Source organism: Sylvia atricapilla, chromosome 1 (genome assembly GCF_009819655.1).
Source record: "Sylvia atricapilla isolate bSylAtr1 chromosome 1, bSylAtr1.pri, whole genome shotgun sequence".
Taxonomy (NCBI): domain Eukaryota; kingdom Metazoa; phylum Chordata; class Aves; order Passeriformes; family Sylviidae; genus Sylvia; species Sylvia atricapilla.
The window spans coordinates 6,634,898-6,659,078 of record NC_089140.1 but is presented as its reverse complement, the minus strand read 5'-3'; the positions used below and the strand labels follow the sequence as shown (position 1 = coordinate 6,659,078).

Genomic DNA, 24,181 nt, shown 5'->3' with positions numbered 1-24,181 from the left:
CCTCCAACCCTTCCCTGTCTCCTCTTTCTATCCTTGTAAACCTTTCATGATGCCGCAGCTCTGACAGGAAGCCCTGGGAGCACAGTTATCCTAATCCCCTGCGGAAGTGCCAGGAGTCAGGGGCTGGAAGGCTCACCATGGAGCTGCAGGCTCAAACCATCTCCAGGAGCTCTCCTGTGAACCAACAACCCCCCAGCAGAGGAGGTGCCTGACATCTGGTTTTCTTTCCCAGTTTATTTTAATAGCCAAGACTGACCACTTCTTGGTTATAGACATCTATCTTCAGCAAAGACCTGTAAAATATTAATTAATATGGTAATAATACCATGGGTACTTTGGGCTTTTGTGGAAAGCAAAGCAACTATAACCCAGTTTGACTGTTCTGTTTTACTGATTTGTCCTGCTCTACTACTTCAATTAATATCTTTTTTAAATGTGATTCAGGCTTAAAATTACTTATCTTCAAAAATTAGAAGCATCCCACATGACTTCAGGTTTCTTGATTAGTGTTCATTTACAGATAAATTACTTCAAGGTGCAATGAAGGTTAAGCACATGTACTGGGAATTTAAAGTAAAAAACATCTGACAGATTGTGCGACTAAAGTAAAACCCTGCAGCAGAAAACCCAAAGCACTGCACTCATTCCTGAAGTCCACTTAAAATTCAAACCAATTAATATAGAATCATAGAATCATAGAAAAGTTTGGATTGGGAGGGACCTGAAAGACATTGAAAGATCATTCCAATTCCCCTGCTATGGGGCAGAGACTTCAGCTGCTCCAAGTCCTGTCCAGCCTGGCCAGGAACAGTTCCAGGAATGGGGCATTAACGACTTCTTTGGGCAACCTGTTCCAGAGCCTCACCACTCTCAAAATAGCAAATATTTAGTCTCTGGTAGAGCTTACTTAATGAGAAAAACACATTCTATCGTAAGCCTCAAAAGAAAATTTTGACCAGCTCCAGCCATGGATTGTGACCCCATAGGCAAGTCCAAAATGGAGTGTGGGGCCTTTGTGTGCTGACTTCCTTCCTCCACGTCCAGCATCTAGACCACCTTCCATTTCTTTTCTAGGTTTGCAAACACATCAGACTGAACTTCTGAAAATATTCAGAGGCTCTTTGTTTCTGTGATGTGGAAGAAAACCCATTTCACAGCCTGAGAATTCCCTGGGATGGAAAGAGGATAGTGTGATTTTCTGTTTCCAGGAGTGTTGCTGGAGGATCAGGGAGCATCATTAAAGCACAAGCCAGAACTTTCCCTGGACATATGCTGCATAATGTAAAAACACTCAAAGGATTAACAGCACTCAGGGATATATCTCTGGCTGTGCACACAAACCAAATCTACAAACAAGGGATTAGAGATATAGTATATGAACCTGCAAGGAAGAAATACAGTGGGGCCAGAAATGGGATCGTAAGAGAAAGGTTATTCCTGCATTTGTAAAATTTTATACAGATCCTTGTATTCCATGATGGCTTATTTGTATTGAGGAATGTGTAGAAAAGGAGATCAGTCACAAGCTGCTGGGGTTTGTATTCGCTGCTCACGAAGGAGAGCGTCTGCCCTGGAGCTTGCAGGCCAAGAGCTGTTCCTTGCAAGTGCATCCACATGGTTAGACTCTCAGCATGTGGAAACCCAGTCCCAGGCATTAGCCCAGAAGAGTTGTTTAAACAAGAAACATCTTTATTCTTTCGATGCTCATTATTAAAATAAAACACCCTTCTGAATTTTAACAAGACCCAAGGACTCCCTGCCTGGCTTTACTGCATCACCCTCTTATCTAGAAAGTTTTTCCTAATGTCAAGCCTAAATTTTATTACCTGCAAATAAAGCTGGTTCCTTCTTTCCCTATCCCTCAGCAAGCATGGGGAAAGATTTATCACCATCCTCCTTACAATAAACTTTAACATATTGTAAGATTTTTATCACAGCTCTTCTTTACTCTGCTGTTCCCAGACTAAACAAACAATCCTTTCAACATTTCCTCCTAGGTTGTTCCTTCTCTGCCTCTGATATTTCTAGTGTCTCTCTCCTGGACTCCCTCCAGTTTGTCTACATTTTTCTTTACTGCACAGTACCCAAAACTGGACACTCTATTCCAGCTGAGGCCTCACCGGTGCCAAGTGGAGTAGAATAATTATCTCCTATGTCTTAGGTTGCAGTCTCACATCCTGTTCTGCCTGCAGCTGAGCTGGGTGAAAAGTTTATTTCTTTTCACCCACTCCAGCTGCTTATCACCACCCCTCAGCTGCAGCTCTCCCCCTCCCAGGTCAGCAGTGTAACTGCCAGGGGATTGCTCCCAGCACAGTCTGGGGGAACAGTGCAGGTTAGAGAAAATAATTCAATAACAGGCCTTTCCTCAGCACCACTTCAGCAGGCCCAGGTGAGGCTGGGATAGACAGGTATGAAAAAGCTGAAACCTGAGGTGAGAGGAGATGATGAGCAACGGGGTAATGGACAGCAGCTTTCACAGCTGGAGGAACTGCAGCCAGGAAAGGAAACCTGATATTGTCCTTTTGTCCCTTCAGCTTTTTGTCCCCTCTGCACCCTCGTCCCTCTTGATGCTGCTGCCCAGCTGGGAAATCCCTCTTTGTATTTCTCCTGTCAGAGTGCTGTAGCTTGCAGTTCATCATCAGGCCGACTTTATAACATTTTTCCTCATTATCAATGCCCTTCTCGACTCAGATTTTGCTGTCCTGAGTAAGACCACCCCAAACAGGTCTTGTGAGCACATCCCTTGTCCTCATTCTCACACCCAAGGTGGTTATGGAGGACAGAGAGGAGAACATTGAGGTCTGGCTGAAAAAGCTGTCCTGGTGTGGCAGCAATACTTTCACAGCCATCCCCTACAGGCCCTCATCCACTCCTGCAGCATCTCAGAGTGACAAAGTTTTGTGTCTGCCCACGGCCCTTCATTGAACAGGGTCACAAAGCTCACCAGTGTCGCAGTGAAAATTCCTGTTGCCTTCCTGCACTTGCTGTGCCTACAGAGAACACCTGGCAGGACCCCATATGGGGTTTTCCCCCTGACAGGAGAAATACAGCCAGGCAATATGGAAATACTGCACTGATTAGACAAGAGGAGCCTTTCTTTGCCTAATCTGTGGCTTCTGCAAAGAGTGATGGAAGCAAAGCAACTTCTGCAAAGATGATGGAAGCCAGAGTTGGCTGCTGATCTGTCTTGCAGATTTTCTGCCCCCTGCAAAACAGTGTTTTGTGTTCTGAAGAATGAAGACTTGGGAAAACACCAATCCTGTGAGCTCTAAGAGCATTTCTTCACCAGGACCACCAGCCACAGTGAGAACATTCGGTGACATCATGACCCTGTGGGACTCCCTCCCACAGCTGACTTTTCCTTCTGCTGTTTAGGCTGTTACACCCATTCTGCTTTATTGCCTTCAGCTCTGGGCATTCCTTCATCCCACCCTTTGCTTCCATGCATCCTTTCCCTGTCCATCCTCATTCCTTTTTTACCCCTCTTCTCACCTACTTTCCATCTCCTTCCATTGAAACTTCCCTCCAACAGCTTCCTCGTTTTCTCAGGCTCCCCTGTGCCACCTCTCCATTCTCCTGGCCTCACCACAGCCCCCAGTAGCCGCAGGCAGGCTCTGTCCTGCCCGGACACAGCTCTGGGGACTGTGTTCATGCCACAAATCCCCTCTTTTCTCAGGCTCTGTGGGAGCTGAGGGTTGGTACTGCAAGCTCATGGCAGGCTGAAGAATAGGAGTAGAGATGAGGTGAAGTTCTTGTTCTGTCTTGAACACAGACTGCCAATCACACCATAATAGATGGTGGTTCTAGGCAGGGAACAGCTTTTCAGCCCACCAAAATTACACCATTAAATGGAATTTCTTCTATGGGCTAATCAGGATTTGAACCAATTTCTCTGGAGATAAAAGCACAGCTCAATCTCCTGGTTTGCGAGGTCATCTGGAATACAAATCGACTTTCATGTATTCATTTGAAATGTTTTTATGTAAAGGATATATAATTTTTTTTTTTTTAATCCGCTTGTTAGTGCCTTGTGCCTAAACTGGAGCTGTGAAGTGACTTTTTCTCACTAGGGGCTAAATAAAGTACTGTATTTTTATAAATGTCCTAAGCTTTGCCAGGAGGCTGGCAATGAAAGAGGCTGGCAGGAGACAGGCAGTGTCTCTGTTCTGTATCACGGAAGTGAGCCCAAGGACACCGGCCAGTGCCTCCCATCCGCGGGAACGCGACCAATTACCGCACGGATGATGTCATGGGATGGCAAAAGCGCTTCCCCGCAGCTCTCCCCGCTCTGCCAGCTCCGACCTTCAGTGTATTTTCCTCAGTCTGGTCCATGTACTGTAATAACTAAGTCAACTGGAAAAATATTGAAGAAAAGACTGAGGAAAAACAGAGTGTAGGGGCAGCTGGAGCCAGCAAAGAAGGCACACTGAGAGCTATAAAGACGCTTTGTGCAGCAGCTTCTCTCAACTTCAGGATATTTAGTTCCACAGGAGTTGGAGAAGATGGGTAATAAGCTGGCCTTTATTTTAAGGGATATCCCTTGTAGTCTCAGCTGCATAAAGATCAGTCTTTGGGCATGTGGAAACAGTGCTCACAGTATCTCTCTTCAGTACCTCCTGCTGCTCACTCCATTGAATGGCCTTGGTCCAGCTAGAGAGGAAAAAAGCCTTCCATCCCAAAACAGTCATCGGTCTGAGGGAAAGGAGGTGATGAAAAGAGGCTGCAAGTGATGAAGTGAAGTAATTATTTATAGAAAGATACATGACCACAGCACTCAGGTGCCTGCTCAGGAACAGGGCCCAGTACCGCTCATCCTGAATACAAGGGAGATGTGCCTGTGCCTTCCCTGCCCCAAAACAGGCAAGGGGAGCTCTTCTCTGGGCTTCAGGCACACGACCACACTGTGCACGGGGTCAGGCAGCACCATGGATGTGGGATGAGGCTGCTCCAAGATCCAGCAAGGTGAGAGTCAGTGAGGGATGAGGCCAGGCTCAGATGTAGCTGCAGCATCACTAGGGCACAGATTCAGGGTGGGAGCTGGAGAGCAGCTCTGGAGAGAAGGGCTCAGCTCCCAGTGGGACTTCTCCCAGCTCCTCCCACACGGCGTTTTCCCAGCAGCCTGCTCCCACAGATGTCCTCCTGTACATCTGAGCTGGCCTGGAGCACTGGCAGCCAAACCTCAGAGAGGGAAAATGGTCCTAGAGGCAGTCTGTGCACCCAGGTCTGTGTGTACCTGTGTGACCACTCAAGGAACTGGCCTAAAGAGGAGACCACTCTGTAAAAACTATGAGCTGAGACATCCAAATGGAGCTGAGATATCCAAATGGAGTCAAGACAGCCAAATGGCCATGTGCCACTTGGGGTTATGGATGTATTTGCAAATTGGTTCTCTGTTTGTGAACGAATACATGCAGTGCTGCTGATGCATGTATATAAATTCAAATTGGCTTCGTGTGACTGTGAATCTGTACATGCTGATAGAGCATGGATACGAATTCCAATGGTCCTGTGTTATTGTGAATCAATATCCATGTGCTGATTAGGCCCATCCAAGTTCTTTTATTTTGTAGCTGATGGGGAGAGCCAAGCTTTGAGCACGGATGGGAGGAAGAAGCAGCTCTACAGGCATTGAGCAGAATGTCCCAGGGACCAATGTGTTAAATTGATCAGAAAACAAGTTTAAAATTTTACTTGGAAAGAAATTCAATAAAATTGCCTTGAATGTATCACAAGGGAAGGTGGCTTGCAGTGTTCTGTTGTGCTAGGCAAGCCAGCAAATGTTCACACTTCTTTTAACCACAGTCACCTGCACACACTTAGAGAACATTTTTCTACCCTCATCATTTTGCTCCCAAGCCTTTGCTTTTCTGTCCTACCTCCATTAAAACTGGCTTCAATCATCTCCCAAGTCTGATGTGACAGAGATGAAGAGCAGAGAGATGCCAGATTGCTGGAGGGGGCTCTGGCTGACTGGGGCATTGCTGGTAGCTGGAACGTGCCAAGACAAAGGGAGAGCAAAGGAGCCCGGTTTGCAGGTGGAATTGGAAGGTTCCAGGGGACTTATCTCTGCCTTGTGAAACACTTTGCAGATCTTCCCACTGGTAAAATGTAAAGTGACACTAAGTGAAATAAACTACTTTATAATTCAGCTATAAGTATCTTCAAGAGCCATAAGACTAAATTCTAAATCGTTTAATAAAATAAAGTTCTTGTTCTAGAAGGGTTTTCTTTTTAATGGATACTTCAGATGTTCGGTTAAATGTATTGTGACCAATGTAATTATCATTTGTCTGTATCTCAAAATTGTCTAATCAAGCACTAGTGGGCTGAGTAGTTAATAAGCACAAATAGAGATACTGAACTCTCTTCATGTGGATTTCATCATCTTCCATTTCCACTCACCAGAAATACCAAAAATGTGGAGACAAGGGCTGGACATAAGAGTATAAGGGAAGTATAAAGTATAAGGAAAAGTAGCTGGGAATAAACACAAGGTGAAAACCTAAAAGTAAGGTTTGGCATAACTTCACTGCAGGAGGACAGGAGAGCAAAGCAAAGGGAGGAAAAAAAAAGGAAAACAAGCAAAACTACTTTTAGAATGGAAGTTTGCCCATGCAGTGAAAGGGATTACATCATGTTTGTCTGCAGCAGTGAAGGGCTGAACTCGGTGACCTCAGATATCCCTTCCAGCTCCTTGGGCTCACAGGTATCATTTCACTGAGCACAAAAAAAACACCTGACCCCTCTTCCTTCTGCCACAGACCCAAACAATGCGGCTGTCTGTGGGCAGGAGCAATTTATATACTGAGTGCTTTTTTAGAAGGATACTCAGTTTATCGCTGCTCCTTAACCTCTGGATTTGGACAGAATTTAGAGACCTTAATTCCAGAAGTGCCAAAGAGAGCACTGCCTAACCCCCATCATTGCCTGATCCTTGAGGGCCCAGGTGAGCCTCCACCTAAACCCTCCTGCAACCCACATTTGGCAGATCCTACACAGAACTTGAAGATCACTGGAAGGGCACTCTCAGAGAACACTGACAATGCAAACAGAAACACAGTGGTGAGGTTGAAATCTCTGCCCATCTTCACAGGAAAGCAGGAAACGGCACTACAGGCTCTGCTGAGGCCCAGAACCTCTGACTGCTTCTTAACAAAGAGTGGGCCCAGCAGTCCAGTTTAGTGCCCAGCAGGAGTTCCTCCAGGGCCAAGATCCAAAGGGATCCAGAGCAGCCCTGAGAGAAGGGCTGGGAGTTCAGGGGGGGAGTGAAAGCAAACACAGCATTTAGCACTGTTTACATCCCCCCAACACCACTCCTTTCCCGAGGAAAGCAGACTGGCTTTTGATTTGCTCTCTGCATGTGCGAGGCCCAAATTTCCAGCCAAGGTGACCTGGCTCATCCTGCTGGAGTCAAGTCACTTAATTTCAGCAGTGATAATGGGGGACAAAGTAGGTGGTCGTTTTTTCCTGACCTCAGTCCTTACCCAGCTTCCCTGGTTGAGGTGACTGCAATTAGCAGCACTGTGACTAACTGGTTTAATAATAGTTTCAGGTGTGCTGCATGGATTTTTACAAGTATTTCAAATGCCACTGAGCTTTACCGTGCACTGCTTTCCCCTGCAGATGGAACAACAGCCTCCACCAGCCCTGTGTACCAGGTATGTCTGTCAGCAGTGCTAATCACCATAAATATTGTTCCCCCCACACAAATATTGCCTCCATCTCCCTTCAGGAGGCAAAAAATCCCACTGTGCCTCCCATTTCTCGGAGTAGCTGGGATCCAGAGGAACAACAAATATCCCCCCTTTGGTATTTTGTATTGTTACTTTCGTAGTGACATTTCAGGAAGAAATGGGGGTATGGGCTGCCTGCAGAAACTCTGCCAGAGCTGTTGTGCTCCTGCTGAGTTCCTGTGGGCAGTGTGGAGCAGCAGGCTCCGGAGCCTCTCCCTGTGTGTCTTCCAGAGGCAGCATCCAGCCCAGCACGCCCGGCTGCCAGCGCAGGGGATGCAGAGGTGCTGCTGTAGCTTTGCTCCTGTTTCTTTTTCCACCCCCATTTTTAACTCTGTCAGACAGAGGTGCAGGCAGATGTGAGCTCACCCCACTCCGAGCCAGGAGGACTGGTGCCAGCCCCTGTGCAGGAGCCACGGGCTGTGTGAGCGTGGCTCAGTGCCCAAGCCAATGCTCCTGCCCAGGGCCGGGGCAGAGGGAGCCTCTGTCTGTCTGCACAGAGCCCAGCACTGCCCTGGGAAGCTGAGCAACAGCTACTGCTCCTCAGCAAGGCAACTTTCTCTCCTAAATACGGACACAGGCATGGCAGCAAGGGACTGTTCATTCCAGGAAAGGTTCTGTTACCTCTTTTCTAAAATATGGTGGATACAGCCACAAAAGCAAGGGATTGTTCATCCCGGGAAAGGTTGTGTTACCTCTCTTCTAAAATATGGTGGATACAGCCACAAAAGCAAGGGATTGTTCATCCCGGGAAAGGTTGTGTTACCTCTTTTCTAAAATATGGATACAGGCACAAAAGCAAGGGATTGTTAATTGCAGAAAGGTTCTGTTACCTCTCTTTGAAGCTGCCACGGATCAACCCAGCAGCAAGCCCCCAGGAAGAGCACAGTAGGAGCAGGGGAGCTGGCTGCCTCCTTACCTCTGCTCTTGGCCCTCCCAGTCCAGATTGCCCACGTCTACCTCCCCTTCCTTGAGGGAAATGGAGCAGAACGTGCACTTTCCTAATGTAGTTTTGGCCAGCAGCTATTGCTTGAAAGCTCTGTGGTGGTCTGACATTAAAAAATTATAAATCTGTTAAAAAAGGTAACACTTTTCTAGAACACAGTCACACATTATATCCTATTTTGATAGAAGGAGAACAGTACCAGCATCCTTCAGGCCATATGTAGGCATGTCAAAAAAAAGAATAATTTTCAAAGAAATTCCTGGCTGCTAATAAAAAGTTTACTATCTGAACCTTTGTATATCAATATGGTGACTCAAGGGCGGGTTCTGGTGCAATATACAAATGCATTCAGCGTTTTTTTTTGTGCAACACCTACTGGGTTTGCCATGCTAAGACATGATTTCCAGTGTTTGTGGCCAGGTGGAAAATGTCCAGCAAAAAAGTCCAGTGTCCATGTGCCATATTTTCTCAAAAAGATAAGGACAATTGGAAGGGAGCTGGTTCATAATGTGGGCTTCCTTCAGATAAGAAGTTTCTGACTAAATTTTTATTTGGTAATCAAGTCATCCTATTTGAAAACTCCAGTGAGCTTCACACCCCAAAAGTGGCAGCATCTGGTGCAATGGAAATGACAGACAGTTCTTACAGAATTAAACAGAGTCATGAAGAAGATCTCAGGGCTCTTTGAAAAGGCAGAATGTTATCCTGAGATCTGGCCATGACTGATAGATATTTAAAATTTCAGTAAGTTTTGTTAATTGGAGGAGCCTTCCTATTGTAATCTGTTTCCATATAAGCCTGTATACAGAGAAGTTAGTGTGAATAAAAAGAAAGGACTGAAATCTTCAAATCTTCGGGAAACAAAATCAAGAGTAGAAATTTCAGTTGCTGGGGTTTTCTCTCTGCACCTCAATGGGTCAGTGTGGAAGAAGGAACAAAACCAGTCACCATCTCCCTGTGATTCCAGAGGCTGCAGCTATCATCCTATCCCATATCCTTGGGGAAGTCCAGACTGAAAAGACTGCACAGTGCTGAGATGCTTGAAAAATTATTTGGGTTGTGGCATGTAACAAACATCTATTCATTAAAGTCTTGCAATTGTGACCCAGCCCTTCATCTTGCACAAGATCTATAAAAAAAGGCTGAGTGACTATAAATGTGTCCCTTGGAGCAAGTTATGGAAGACATTATAGGAAGACTGGTTTCTAGCCAGCTTTTCCAGCCTAATGAATTCCTTTCAAGGATGTGTGAAAGCTCCATTGAGACCAATGGTGAGCATCCTTGGACTCCTCCAAGAAGATTTTATAAGGGGTCTCAACTATTGTATTCTTACTTTTCTTCTATTTTCAGAGAGAGCAGTTCGAAAATTATTTGAAATGGTAATGCTACAGTTCAAGCACTTTTCTCTGTGAGGACTGACCTAACTGATCCATGAAGAGTCAGCAAAGGCTCTTGGGCAGATCAGTCTTATCATGGTATCAATAACCATGAAAACTATTGGAATTTGTGTGCTGACCACGCTGGAAGAGATAAAAAATGCTTTCCTGCACCTTCCATGCTAAAACCTCAGTCATTTAATGAATGCACAGCTCTGGATTTCCAGTGTGTTCCTACAGACATCAGCTACACATGGACCCAGAATGGGAATACTGAGAGTCAAGGAAGACTTTCCTCAGATCAAATACCTGTAGGTACCTTATATTCATGGTATCTCTTGCAGCAAAAGGACTTTCATCCACAACATTTATTATGTTATCAGCTGACTTCACGTATTTTGCTGTTTCTCCATTAACAGAGTGAGAAAGATAATGATCTGCAATGTTCCTCTCTCTAGAGACTGGTTTGCTCTTTCAGACTCCATGCCTTCAATCACTCCTGCCCAAGATGTTGGGATGAGTGGGGGAGGTGAGGGAGAGAAATTGTGAGCTATATGGAGAGAACCTACAAAGGGCAGTCAATGGGAAAAAGAGGGATGTTTCATCTGGGAAGAAAAAGGCACAGAGCAATGGGGGGAAAGATGGTGAAGAAACAGAGCAGTGTATAATATACAGGCAGAAAGATGGAGATGAATAAATGGAATAAAGAAAAGTTAGGAAGTTTTAGCTGAAAAGTTCATTCACAAGTCCTTTACTTGTGTGACTTCCCATCCAGTTGTACCGGAATATCCTGATTTTCAGCTTTTGCTCGTGTACAGAGCAAGTCACAAGGCCCAGGGAGTGAACAAGTGCTACCACACACCAGGCCAGCTGCTCACACCCTGCTGGACCTGGTCACACTGACCCCTGGAAGCTGCTGCTGCCACCTCTTTGGAAAGTGCTACACAAAAGAAAACTCTTTATATTATCCAGAGACATCCCAAAATAGGTGTTGTCACAAGTAGCAGCGATTTCAGACACATTCTGAAATACATGACATTACAGACAGGTCCACAGGCTGATGTCAGGGCAGCTGTCACCTACAGATCCTTCTGGCTTTGTATCAGGAAGGACAAAAATATTATGTGTTTGTATGGAAAAGTCATGAGCATCAGGAATCTGCTACTGTCTCGATTAATGGGCAGAACCATCCTTCATTCTGTTTGGAAAGCTGAGCCATGGATTCTAAGCATTTCCCTATTTTATTGTTTTTCAGACTACAAACAGAGGCAAATTAATTCCCCATGTAATTCCATTGAAATCTAGTGCATTAAATGAAGGACTGCATTTATTTAAGCCTGTACCAATATTTATGAGATGAATTTAGGCCCAGAATGTGTTGGCTGATGGCCCCTTTATTGGGGAGATGAACAGGATTGCTTTAATGGAAAGACTCCCCAGCCACTGGGAGTGACAGTGGGGACTGGGGAGGAAGAAGAGAAGAAACAGAACAGTGTCTCAAGACCACAATAATTAATGCTTAGTGAGGCAGAAAAGGAGACAGGCTCAGAGGACAGCAATACCAGCACTTTAACTCAGATGTTGTGGAGTTTCAAAGTCAATCAATGGCTTGAACACAGCTTTACCTACACACGTGCCACCAGGAACTTACACACTTTCTGTTATTTAAAAAAACAACAACCAGCATCAAATTCCACAGAAACAGGAGTCCTGCCAGACTGCCATGGAAGCAGGGACAGTACAGGTGGGAAAAATCCTTTAAATTTTACTCATATTAGATTTCAAAAATACATCTGACATTGTCATGCCAGCACCACAGGCCTGCATGTGAGAGTAAGAGACAGTTCATTTTAGTACAGGGATGATTTGGGTGTATTTGAAAGTAATTACAGATAACAGTGACACAAAGAAGCTGGAAAACATCAAAAGAAAGTTCTTCTTCACAGAAACTAATATAAGAAAATGCAGACCCTTCTGATGTTTTGTATAGCTTTTTAAAAGTTATTTAGAAGTTCCTAAGGCTGAAGAATATGCCTCTTGGATGACAGAGATTTTTCACATCCCTTTAAATTAGAGACAAAAATGTAAGTCCATAGGCCTAAACGATGTGGTTTGTGATATACAGAAATGTGTGCGCCCTCTGAAACACTCAGCAAAGGGATCAAGAGTCAATAATGGTTTCTTCAGCTTTTTACAGGGGAAGCAGTTAGAAGCAGTGTCATTCCATGGAAATCACCACAGGGAAATTATTGCTGAATTCAGGGACAAAATTAATAACAGGGCAGTGTAGAATCAGTTGAGCTTCTTTAGTTTTTTTGAAAATGTTATCCAATTTTACTTTGGCACCCTATTGTATTTGTGGAACATAAAACCTCCCTTGTTTTTCTGTACACTCAGGTAGTATTTGAGTCTCATGGACTTTCACCTTTTCCTTGCAATTAGGTTTTGTCAGTTATTTGTAATTTTGTCACCTCCAGAACAGATTACACCATCATTTAGGGCAAGCACAGAGGGACCTTTGGCACCACCAGTCTGTGACTGCAGAGGAGTTCTGACCAATGTGCCCCACACCACACTCTGCCCATTGCTTTGGATACTCCTCCAGTTCTTGGTAAAATTCCTACTTTTAGTGATATACTGGAAGTCTTTAATAATTTGGAACTCCATTTACATATGGTGTCTCCTTCAAATCTGAGTTGTTGTTGTTGGGAGCTTGGTTTTTCCAAAACCAACAGCCGAGTATTTTTGGTCTGTACATCAAAACCTGCATTTGGCACATTCTGGGCACTGTAAGTCAAACCAGCTGTTTTCAATGTTACTGTATTTCCATACTTGCATTTGTTGGTTCTTGCCTCTTTGTTGCTGGATTGGCAGGGCTGGGGTATTCCTGGTTTCTCGATGGAGCTTCACGAAAGGCCGATGAACTTCCTAGACTGGAAGTCAGAACATTCCTGGTTTTACAGGTTTTTATGCACAAACCTGCCAGTCTGTGGGGACTAAGGAGTGCTGCAAAACCTCTCCTCTGTGTCAGCACAAGGAGCACTTTGAGCCCTCCAACATCAGGCAAATTGTTACACACCAGGATGATCCCCTCCAGACCAGCCAGGCTGGGGCTGAGCCCCGAGATGCTGCATAACAAACTAAATAGGAAAATGTGCATGTCTGAAAAGGGAATTATCACTGTGGTATAATGACTGCTATGCCTCCCTGGAAATGCAACATGGTGTGGGACTTTGTTTAAGCACTTTTTTTCCCAAGCTGCTACTGCCAGCTCCAAATGTTCAAGAACTGCAGTTTGACCCTCAAACATCACAAGCCTGTCTGTGAAACGATAAATGTGGAGCTCTTTTTACTGTGCTTTCTGGTTTTTGAGCTGTTAGGGTGCACCTGGGTCACACTTGCAAGCTTTATACTCTAACCATTAGGACTAGAAACTTACTTTAAATTAAAGAAAGAGGAAAGCTGAGTTTCTAACCTCATTACACAACTGTAGTAGCTGGAGTGTAAGTGAAACATCAACATCACAAGACTTGTGATAAAATCATGAGTGCTGACAACATCAATTTAGAGTAGGAGGTGGGATAGCAGGGGAAACTCAGGGCAAATGGATTTACTTTTTATCTTAATGTTTTTACAGGCTGTCTACTTTTATCTTTAATCAGAAGTTTCAGTGGCAGCTCTTTCTTCGTGTATCTGTGCATGACATTAAAAGGTCACTTCTGCATTAATACCTGATGCCATTTGCTAACTGCATCTCTCTATCAGAGATTACATGAAAAGGTAGGTGTACTGATGTACCTGGTGCTAATATCAGAGCAAAGAGGATTATGGAAGTCCAGGTCATGAGTGCATGGGTAAAACGGCATTGAGAGGGATTCTAGTCCCTGTGGGGTGTGTGTGTGAAGAATACAGGATGTTTCTCATGGCTCTGATATTTACTGCCTGAGCAGAGAATACTGGATGGAGAATTTGCCAGTAAAGCTCCACAATCTCTGTGGAAGGCATTAATGTGCTGGATTTTTTATGCCTGAAAATTACCTCAATGAAAATAACATGGAAACGTACACAGGTAGGTATAGTTAAACCTTCATTATAATAAATTGTCTGTAATTAAACCAAGTAATTAACGGATCACTATGATTAAGATCAACAGACTGCCCAGATCAAGAATTCAGGTCAGTCTTTGTGATGCCAAAGTGGCAGCAGTGACAAAGTGGTTAGCTCTCCCTCCACTACTAGAGGCAGTTTCCAAACTGTGCTTTTATTGTTTGAAATGCTCCAGTTTGAGGAACTGTGCAGTCACTAGTCCTTCCAACCACATGCAAAGAGTTGTCGTGGCAGGTTCCTTGGTCACCCAGCCACTGTCACTTGGTCTGATCTGTCACTGCTCTGAGAGTGCCAGGGGCAGCAGAGTGGGCAGTTAGAAGGCAGCTCCAGCACAGGGAAATATTCCTGCTCCATCATCATAATCCTGGGATTTAAAGTAGGGAGCTAAGCCTGGTCCAAATGCTCAGTTTGCTTCAGCTGCTTTGCACAGCACCAGGGGTACAAGTAGAGTGCACAAATGGATTTCATGGTGACAAGCCAGAGGGGTTTATATGACATAATGCTGATATTATATATCTTCCACTCATGAAACCAGCTCCAGATGCATCTGGTGGGACTGAGTTCCTTAGTTCAAGGGTGATATGTTGCTAATTGGAAGGAGAGACACGGCCCCTGAGTGAATCAAGAGGTGTTGAGGGTCTGTAGTGTGGCCCTGGTCACAGCAGAAGGAATCCAGCCCAGTGCTATCCCAGCAGGTATATAAAAAATCAGAATATTTCACTTATTTCCCCCAAAACATCACAAACTCAGAAAATTCAAGACAAGTATGCACAATTAAAAATCCTAATAACCTCAAGTTTGCTCTGATGTGATACATAACCACATGTAACTCACAAGCATGAGAGAATTTCTAGTCCATAGTCTGAATTTGGGGAGAAAAAAAACAATTTTAGAAGAAAAAATACTTTTAAAAACATGTTTCAGTACATTTTTGTTTCACATGTTGCTACAGGAACAGGGTTGACTGTTCATTCTCATACAGGTGATTTGGTGTTTGGTCTGATTTGATAGAATTCATCTTTCTACAAAACTCCAAGTAGAGAGGTCAAAGAAGGAAATGCTTTGGTCATCCCTGCCTGCTTTCATGGGGGAGCAGTGAGGTTAGCGTTTTGGATGTAAAATCTTACCACAGAGAGAGAAAACAAGATTGGCTAACCCACAATGACTTGACTCAAGAATTAGCAGCTCTGACATAATGGAGGCATTCCTGAAAAATCTCAAGTCAGAGTTCTGCCCACTTTTGTGAATAAATGCAATCAAAAAATCTAGGGCAATAAAACTCCATAGGCGTCCTCAGAATTTTATTTCAGCCAACATCAATCTTCCTTCCCTTCAGACAACCTAAATTATACCGGTAAATCAGTGACATTAAACCAGCTGAATGCAGAAGCTGGGGGAACAGACCAAATTTGAACTGTGGATACTGAGAGAAAGAAAACTGCTCATAAAGTTAAATCTTAAATAAACATGAACCTTAAGAAGGGGTACCCAGGGAAAAGGAAAGACTACAGTCCAAAACTTCTGAGAGGCCTCTGAATAAACGTACAGGGGAGTGGGAAATGAACTTGGGTTTCTCTGTGCTTCAGAGGCTGCAGCTTATGGAGCCAGAGCTTTAAAGGAGCTAAATCAGACTTACCAAGAGGACAGGAACAGAGGCACAGCCTGCCAGGGCTACCCACCCAGGAGCATTCCCAGTTTGATGGATTCTGTAGCTGACACTGCTGCAATGACGCCGTTGGAGGCGCAGGATCCAGCTCAAATCATCTGCACAAAGTAGGCCATGGCAGGCCCTGGCTCTCCAGGGACTCAGGCTCACGGCCCTCCCTGATGTCACTGCAGTGGCTGAGGACGTGCCATCCCTGCCTCTCCAGCTCAGGACCCCTTCCTGCAGGGATGGGGATGTCAGTGTGCCGGCTGCCAGGTCACTGATGCGGCAGTGAAACCTCCCTGTTAGTCTGAGCTGATTTGTGCTGCAGAGACCGGAGCAGGAGCAGCCGAGCTCCAGGGGCAGAGTGTGTTTGGTTCTGCTGATCACACAACAGGGAACACTCAGTAATGGAACCCCCACTGGCTGAGGTACCCATGGAAATGCTGGCCACACTGCAGGGTCTTGCCTCAATCCCTGTGAGACTCCAGAGGTACAGGCACTCTTTTCACCAAGGCCAAGGATGTGTCTTACATCACCCACATCTCTCCCACACAGACATTTTCAGCTCCCAAACCACACAGGACACAGGGTTTGAATGCTCCAATACAACATTCTTCTAGCTTGCCACATTTGTAGGAACAGGATGGCTCACTGCTTTGTTGGTGCCCTGGAATAACCTTTAATCAGAGCAAATATTGGAGAAACTACATTGAAAGAACATCCATGCACATACAGACAGCAGAAACCAGTAAGAACCTCCTGATTCTCTCCTCTTGTACTGCAGATCATCTCCAGGAGGCTGTTCCATCCAGTGAAACAGCTGTGAACTGTCTGGGGCTGGGATCTGCCAATCCCCATACAACAATTTTGAGTGAGGTTTTCTCAAGGAGTGCCCAGAGATGGAAAAACTGAACTTGCCTTAATGCAGAGCTCACAACAGATCTCTCTCTGCTCTACTCCTGTTGAGCAAGGGACATCTGAACTTGTCTGCAGAAAGCAGCTGAAAAAAAAAAGGCAGAAGGGGATAAGAATGACTTGAGATTACTCATCACTTGGGATTCCTTTGATTTCCTCTCACAATATGAAACAGTAGAGGTGGAGCAGGTCTAGTAGATCAAGTGAATGCATCTTACTTGAAGAACAGGATTATATCGTCCCACAGCCATCCACAATGAAGAATTCTTCCGTTGCCAAATAATTCTGTGCTGAACAGAGGGATCCACAGGTGGGAAGAATTCTCAGTGAATTTGCTTTCTGGGCACTTAATAACTGCACATATTCACAGCATCATTCTCTAAAACAAAGAAGGCATTTTTTCTGTGGTGCCCTCCTGCCTGGTGGCCAAAGGGATCAGAATCCCAGTTCGGTTTCTAAAGGCTGGATCCACACTACCAACTGGTGGTTGGTCCTTGCCAGACATTTTTAGAGGAATTATAAAATCCTCTTACAGAAGGGAATTATATGCAGTACTTAGGCAAAACAGGCCATTCCATTTATAAATATAATTACTTCTGCTATTCTATCAAGAAAAAGAATGTAGTAGGGATAGAGGGATACAACAGAGAAAATTATTTATGTGTTGACACTTGACAATATAAATAGAAAACAGATCTGGCTGGAACTAAGTGGGAAATGAAAAAACATGAGAAAATATGTAACTGAGATTACCAGTTGGGGGGGATAATTTATGACCACTCCTAGTGCATTCTTTCCAATGGAAGTACAGTCCCTCATTTTGCTTTATGTTTGGATTGTAATTATGCGTGCACTTAATTAGCAACAAATGCACGAGCTTACTTGAGATTTTTGGCAAATTATCTTCTTTTGACTGATACCCTGAACACTACAAAGCAGGCACTGGTCTGCAGTGCAAAGGAGGGAACAGAAGGTGGCTTGGACATAGTCCCTCTGCTTTAGTGAGCTGTAGCACAGGGTGGGGAAGAAAGGAAGTGAGAGTGCCGTTCACACTCACAAGCAGTGACTGGATGAAATATTATCACCTCAGGAATGATCCGACCCCATCTCTTGTATTCATGCTCCTTTTACCTCGAGGCTGCTTGCCTGGGTATGTCCATTACGTGCCGTCGTCTGCTTTAGATTGGGAAGAGTATTGTTGCTCCAGCATCTTCATTCTTAATATTAGTGATTTATCACATATGGTGCACTATATTTTACAAAGCTGTAAGATACCACTGGTGATTAACACCATATGAGAACCTAAATAGAGGGAACAGGATAACAGAATGTCTCCCAGCAGACACAGGCTTTGGCTTTTTTTAGAACAGTATCTCAGCTGCACATTACTCTGTACAAAAGAATTCTAGGAGTTCTGTAATAGAAAACTGTACTTGATAATGTTGTAGAGAGAACAAAAAACCCTCATGTTTAATTTCCCTCTGGCCTTTAACTAGGATTTTCAGATCAATTTGGAGGGGATTGATTATTCTACCTCTTTTGATCATACAGATTTATTACTTTGATTTAAGAAGGCAGAAGGAAAAAAAAAAAAAAAGGCAAGAACCACAAGTATTACCCCTTGTGTTTATGCATGTACATCCATATATTCTGGTAGGAATTTCTGGTAGGAAGATATCCCCGCTTCACACAGCCTTGCAAACTCATCCTGTCAATATTGCAGTGCCCACACGGAAATCTATGCACTGAATTGACATGGCAGTGACAAAACTGATCACATTTTACTTACCCCACCAAACACTGGGAAAGCCTGGAGACACTGAAGGCTGCTCCAAATGAACACATCACTTCTGGGCACAGCAAGCCCTGCCCTCCAAACAGCTCTGTCCTCACCCACCTGGAGTAGGGCTGCCACTGGGAGAGCTTTCCCCCTGCACTACCAGATCCAAGAGCAAGGATTTTACTGCTGTGACGGCCAGCAAAACAAGGAGGATTGTCTTCTGGGCACTGGGATAACCCAGAATGACAGCCTGGGGGAGGCTGGAAAGTGTCAGGGTGAAACCCCTGTGGTACAAAGAGGCTGGACATGAACTTTGACTCCTGCTGGGCTCCCGTGGCAGAGAGGGAGAACTGTGGGGAAGCCAAAGAGGTGGCTGCAGGCTGTGCATCCCTGGGTACTGCTTGATCCTCCAGGGCCAGGGCTGGCTGATCCTCCAGGAGTGCCAGGAGAGCTGCAAGGAGCGTGGGGAGATGAGCATGAGCAGCTCCATGTGCATCTTCCCCCGAGCAGCACAGCACAGGTTAAATTAAAAAATGCACCGGGGAGAAGGTTGTGTCTGTAAAAACTGGTCACTAGCAGCCAGGCCCCCAGGGATGCTCTCCTTGCCTAAGGATGAAATGGGATTATGAAGGTAAGGTTGCTGCACTGTAATTAAGGTGGTGTCAGGACTTTCATTAAAAAGTGTGTTTTTGTTGAGGGACTACAGCTTGGAGAAAATTTTTGCTTGAGGCTGAAATATAACATGGTTCTCAGCCAGAAAACACATGCACAACCTTTATTATATATGTAATTTAGGATCTCACTATAGTCCTTGGCTGTGAAGGCTCTGCTATTGTTTCCATAGGGGTATGTAGATAATTGGTTAAAAAAATCAGCTATTAAAGAAGTGAAGGACTGAATTTTGTTCTGGAAACTCATGTATGTGACATGTCTCCATTAACTGTCTGCAATTAACTCCAAAAACCAAAGGCCAAATGCTGCCCGTCTTACTCAGACACACAATGTTATGGAAGTAAACAGCTGTAAACAGGATTGGGCACCTGTGTCCAGGTGTTTACCTCTCTACAACCCAAGGCCTCTCCACATTGTACAACTCTACAAAACGTGAGGCCATCCCATAGTAGGGCAGAGATTATTTCCTTGCAAAACTGGCAATCTATGGCAAGCTTATTTCCACAGAGAGTATTTAAATTCCTATTATCGTAGCACCCAGGATCTCAGATAAGGAACCACGACCCCTGTGCATGAGGTGCTGTGCAGAACACGGAATAAAAACCCAATATATGATTGCACACAAACAAATCCTTTCCCCCGTCTCATGGCCAGGTTTGTATTATTTCTGTTAAGTAATCTGAGTGTAATGCACCACTCCTGCAAACAGCAAAACACTGCTCAGACATTTATTTGACTTTCTGCATGATAAGTCCCAACTTCACAGCAATCTATTGTCTTTCCCAGAGGTGCACACAAAGGGGGCAGCTACTGCCCTGGGTTCTTGCTGCTGGCTCTGGGTTTTTCCATCTATCTGCACTGTTTGGCATGTCCTGCTTTTAGGTATTAATTTGATTTTCCTCAAACTATTGGCATTCTGCATTTTTGGATTAAAACTCCCATGCAATTAATAGTATGCCACAAAATGTTATTTCTCAGCTGCTCACCACCATGCAGATAAATAGAAGAATGCTGAAGTTTATAAATTACAGTTTCATGAAGAATGAAACAGAAGTCCTAAGTAACTTGTAGATACTTTATGTGACTTCATAGGGATTCTAAAAAAAACCAACATAACATAGCACAATTCATTGTTTCTTCTCAGAAAAAAAATATATAGATTGCATGTTTAGGAAGAATTTAAGCATTTTTCCAAATGTTTAAAGACAGAACAAACTTTAATCAGGAGGTAGTTGTCTTCAGTGAACCTATTTATGAATCTAGTTATTTATCGGCCTAATTTAGCATGCCCAAGATCATGGCCTCAGTTTGGAATAACTTAATGAGTTTCAGTAGCGTGCCTCAGTTACCACTTGTAAAAATAGGATGCTTCAAATGCAAATAACTGCAAACATGTCCAAAATCAACATTCCTAATAGACAAAGCTTCTCCATATAGGAGAATATAGTATTATTAATACTACTACCAGAGGCAGGCAAGCATAATTCCTCATGTGGACAAACTCACTCTGAGTACCTTTTTTTGATTTCACCTAAATGAATTAAAGTTAGATTTAATCTAAAAAAAAAAAAAAAAAAAAAAAAAAAAAAAGAAAAAAAAAGAAAAAAAGGCCAGAAGATGCCAGAATGAGTGAGTCTGCACGAGGACTATACTACAACCACTGGTTTTAAATTCACACTCTGGCGTGCACAAAAAGAACATTTTTTTATGAAGATAAAAGCCTCCACGTGTAATAACTCGATATATAGACAAGCCCTAGGGGCTTGCATCTTGAGCACTTAACATTTTTGGCCTCATCTTAATGGATAAAAAAAAGGTGTGTTTCTCAGTCACATTAGCCCAGTCAAAGGAGCTTAATATGATGAAAAGGCCTTAGGGTTTGGTGAGGCTGAGGTGTAAAGGTGTGAGCACATCCATCAGCCTGGGCACCACGGCCTTCAGCACACACTGAGCTGGTCAGGAGGAGCAGGCAGGGATGGGGAGAGGAGGGGATGGGGAACAGACAGGGATGGGACAAGGAAGGGATGGGGAGAAGGAATAGATGGGGAGAGGAAGGGATAGGGACAAGGAAGGGATGGGGAACAGAAAGGGATGGGGAGAGGAAGGGATGGGGAGAGGAAGGGATGGGGAGCAGGAAGAGATGAGGAGCAGGAAGGGATGGAGAGAGGAAGGGATGGGGAGAGGAAGGGATGGGGAGAGGAAGGGATGGGGAGAGGAAGGGAAGGGGAAAGGAAGGGATGGGGAGAGGAAGGGATGGGGTGAGGAAGGGATGGGGAGAAGGAAGAGATGGGGAGAGGAAGGGATGGGGAGAAGGAAGGGATGGGGAGCAGGAAGGGACAGGGAGCCTAGCCTGTGTTAGCCCCACGTTCCTACAAACTCTGGATCCGTTCGTGTTGGGGACAGCTGTTGTCCAGCAGAAGTCAGGCTGTTTCACAGAGAGGTGCAGGTGAGAAAACACGATCTAGAATGAAATGCTTTTTCCTCACGGACTGTGAATGCCTCCAAACAAAGCAGTCAGATGGATTCCAGGCAAACTGGACCTCCACACCATGTGCATTTCTCCAGAGCCCCTGGTAACTGGAATTCCCCAGCTGTCTGGGGATGCTGCTCAGGATGAGAAGAGAGGCTTTTCCCCCACCATGGCAGCAAAAAGCACCTCCCCAAACTGCTGGGGAAGCCCCCACTGCTCAAGGAAGGGTGTGTGTGTCACAGCCACTACCCAGGCTGTGCTGCTGCCTGAAGTAAGGCAGATCCACGAGATGACAAGTAAGCAAAACTGATGAAAAGAAGAAACAAACATTTCAAGTTTAAAACTAGGCTTCCACAACACATTGGTTAGCATACGACAATTAGCATATGCTAACATTTTTTGTAGCCCAGCCAAGTTTAGTACAAATTAACTAGAAGTCACGTATTTGTATGATGCAATCCTGATTTTGTCACTCAATTTAGGCTTTGTCTAGAACTCTTAAATTATCTTGGGCTTGGTTTTTTTATTACTGAATAAAATCCAGTACTCTGGCTATTTCTGAACTACTTGGGTGAATATAAATGCAGATGTAAAACAAATATCACTGGCAGCTGATGTGGTTGCTGCACTCAGCTGCCCCTGCACCTTCATCTTGAGGTTTGCTACAAGGAGAACCACATGGGATGTGCAGCAGCACCAAACTCTCTGCAGTTTTCAGAGCAGCACACTGAAGTTAGCAGATGTTGAACACAGTCAATTATCCATCTAGCACAGGACAAGACAAAGTGGTTCAATATACTAAACATCTGAAATGTTACTATGTTGCTGATGTAGCTTAAATGCAGCCTTTGTGATAACTTGGGACTTTTCTGCAGTGGGAACACAAGTGTAAAGAGAACAAAAATTTAACTTTTATTTGGTTTATGTAGAGGGACGAACGATCATTAAACTGGCAGAGTTCTGAATTAATGTCATAAAACAGAATCCCATTTCTGATAGAATCCAGAATAATTTTCTTATTATTTATGTTCCATACACCACTTTAGTTGTATAAAGGCAAAATGATATTTACATTCCAGTTGTCATTTTCCTTTAATTGTAACAGGATCATTTTCCTTAACTAGCTGATTTAAGACAACATTCTGTCTTCAACTTCTTTTATTATGAAGTATTTGTTATTATGCACATTGGGACAATTTAAGATGTTTTAAAGTTAAAACCACTAGCATGCCTTGTTTAATCAGTACTGCAAGGGTCTCACATTTCAGAAACAATTCCAAAACTACAGAAATATTTTATTTTGAGGAAAGCTAGTATGTAAATTCTAGTTGAAAGTTTCAATGCTGCTTGCCCCTGAAAGCTGAAAAAAAAGCAGGTGTGTCAGCTCACCTGAGTTAGTTTACAATGAACTAGAGGATCTCTTAACATTCAGTAAAGCAGACAACCTGTTCATTCAATATTACATATTTGCTGTAAAATGTGTGTTTTCCAGACAGCGATAATTTATAATAGGTGGTTAGTGTGGCCAAGGTATAAACATAAAAATTTTCCTGACAGAACTGTTCAAATATCCTGAATCAACAAAGCACTCCCACACTGGATTTATGTGTGGTGACACGTCTCCCAGCTCGTCCCCCTGCCTTCTCCGAGTGACAGATAACGCCAGCAAACAGTTCCCTACAATTCCATCTCCGCTTCAGGTTCCTGCTCACGATTCTCTCAGCCCTGCACAGTTCTTCACACCTTTGATTGCCACAGCAGCGGCTGTTCTCAGCACAGACCTGCCCAGCTGTGTTTGGACACGCAAGGAGATAAGGCACAGCAGCAGAACTCAAGGGCTCAGTCCCTACTTCACTCCTGTGCTAGACCACACTACACCAACGCTGCCTTAGCGCTGCCTCCACTCCCATTTTATATCGTGTTAGATACATTTACATACAATCAATGTATTAAAAACAAAAGGAGAAAAAAAATTCGAATTACACGTTTTACTACAAGACACACACCGCAAAGCTCAACCGCTCACAGGTGACCTAAAGGCATTAAAAAAACATTTCCATGGGAGGACTGGATGACCCTCGCAGGGACAAGCGGCCCCAGCGATTTGGCTGGATGTGTTTCCTCCGTGGGACGCAGCAGTGGATGTGAGCCCACGGGGCGCTGCAGCTCCCATCAATTCACACACACGGTGGCTCTGACACATATGAGGCTCACCCTGGCGTATGTGCACAGGGCCCGGCGCACGCACAGCCAGTGCTCCAGGAGATGGCCTTTTTTTTTACTAGACCAGATGGCAACCTGGCAACTCCAGCAAATGCCACACCAGAGATCCCACTGTGCAGAGGCGGTGGCCTTTTCCTTCCCTCTCCCTGCCCTTTTTTCTCTCTGCTCCACCCAAGCCTGGGCCTGCATAGCATTAAGTGTTTTCTGGTAAATTACGCTAACTTGCCTGAGTTAACAAAATTCAAAGGCACTTTCTTCTGCCAGACAACATGTAAACACATTAAGATCCCGTATCTGAAACTGTATGAGCAGTA

General features: G+C 44.3%; 1 long non-coding RNA gene across 1 annotated transcript in view; it reads right to left on the bottom strand.

The window, feature by feature from the left end:
* LOC136358485 (uncharacterized) overlaps positions 1-24,181 on the bottom strand; it is a 1,172,843-nt gene that overhangs the window by 906,507 nt on the left and 242,155 nt on the right. The window lies entirely within an intron of this gene.